The sequence below is a fragment of the Cynara cardunculus genome, unplaced genomic scaffold, assembly GCF_001531365.2.
Source record: "Cynara cardunculus var. scolymus isolate 2C unplaced genomic scaffold, CcrdV1 Un_Scaffold_1561, whole genome shotgun sequence".
NCBI lineage: Eukaryota > Viridiplantae > Streptophyta > Magnoliopsida > Asterales > Asteraceae > Cynara > Cynara cardunculus.
Genome location: NW_020200796.1, coordinates 17255 through 19057, shown reverse-complemented (window position 1 = coordinate 19057; position 1803 = coordinate 17255). Strand labels below are relative to the sequence as shown.

General features: G+C 32.4%; 1 long non-coding RNA gene across 1 annotated transcript; it reads right to left on the bottom strand.

Annotated features, from left to right (window-relative positions):
- Positions 1-452: 452 nt before the first annotated feature.
- LOC112502541 lies at positions 453-1028 on the bottom strand. Its single transcript, XR_003067720.1, has 3 exons — positions 974-1028; positions 761-850; positions 453-594 (listed from the first exon to the last, which is right to left on the bottom strand). It is a non-coding gene; the product is annotated as an uncharacterized LOC112502541 (long non-coding RNA).
- Between the last annotated feature and the right edge of the window lie 775 nt (positions 1029-1803).

The window sequence follows — 1803 nt, the reverse complement described above, 5'->3', positions numbered from 1 at the left end:
ATACATAACAGCTTCAACTAAAGGAACTTGTCATTGTGACTACTTGAGCAAATAATTTCTTTAAAGAACAACCATGGTTTAGTCCAAAAATTGAGTTTTGCTTTTATATATAGTTTAATTTCCAAAAGCTAATATATATGAAAGTTTGGCATTTTACATAGGATCCCAGCAGCCTGGAGCATGATGTTGTTGAAACAAACCCAAACAAATGGATTGGTATAACCTGTTTATATCAACATGGGGCCAACAAACCCAAACAAAAAACACAAAACTTAACATGAAGCTTTAGACAAAACAAACCATTATCAAAGAATGGATTGGTATAACCTGTTTATATCAAAATAACCCATCAAATGAAAACTCAATAGCCAGGAAATGGGTATTCACATTATCCAAGTTCTTTCATCGATATCTACACCCTGCAAATCCCAGATTCTAAGCATAAAATGGTAGTACTTTGTGCTTTATGATTTATAATTAGAATATAGGTCTAAATGCTTATCAATGTAGTATAGCTTACTGGTGAAGTGTTTCCATGCTATTTTTGCTAATCTTCATTTAGAGCATCTATGGAGCCTAGGTAAATATTTTACACTGCAGGCACATATTTTCTGTTGTCTTTCATTAAGTACTTACTGAACATTAGAAACTTCAGCAAAACAATTTCTTCAGCAACTCAATTGAAAGATTAAGATCATAGATAACATAATATCATATCAAAACAATACAACAACTAAACCCTGGGAGTGGAAAAAAGAACTTGATGAGATTTTTGAACAATTTTAGTTTGTTACCAGGACTGTGCTGCTCTCGTTTGAACGATTGATGGCTTTGTATTCATAATCAAGTCCTGTTGGCAAACGACAAACAACAGACTCAAATTAAATATCTGTAATTGAAATGCTTATTAAGAGCGTATACAAACCAACACAATACGCAATCTCAGGAGAAATAATGAATCAAATAACAAAACCTTTTAAGTTGAGAGCAATACGAACACGAAAAGAGGAACTGCTCATGAAAATGAATAGAGTTGCAGCTTCTTTGGCAACTCTTCACCACCAGCCGTTGTCTACACCGTCAAAGTTTAACCAACTCTTTGCCATATAGACATTTAACCAAGTTTCTTCATATTGTTAGAAATAGAATATGTTGTTTCCATTTCATCTTATACACACACACACACACATAAAACAGAAACTCCCCTGCTGCTGCTGTCCAATTAAATTGATGGAGCTATGCAGCCACTTCAAACATCAAAACCTTGTATGTACAAATACATATGCACACACACATCAAGATGAATATATATATATATATATATATATATATTATATATATATATATATACAGACACAGACACATGTAACAGGGCTAATGTGTTTTGTTTCTGTTTCTGTGTGTGTGCATAACAACATAGATGTGACTGTTTCTATATCTATCGATATCTATATCTCAAATAAGAGTTTAATTATAGTGTTTTGAGTATATGCTAACAATGTTTGTATTTTATTTGTTACCACTTATCTTCACTCATGAATGCTTTTTTCACCAAAGTTAAACATGAGATAAAATGCTATGGGAAAAGAAGTGGTAATAAAAATTCACTTATGTTGGAGTGATGGTGTCTGCCCATTGGCGTAGCCAGTCTACTGAGATAAATCACTAAAATATCGGTTCAAATTTCACAACAATATATCTATCCACATACCATATATAGAGCTTCATTGCTATTTACCAAAATAGTAATAACACCAACGTAGATGCAAGAATACAACTAACAGTATAGTAATAATCCACAAG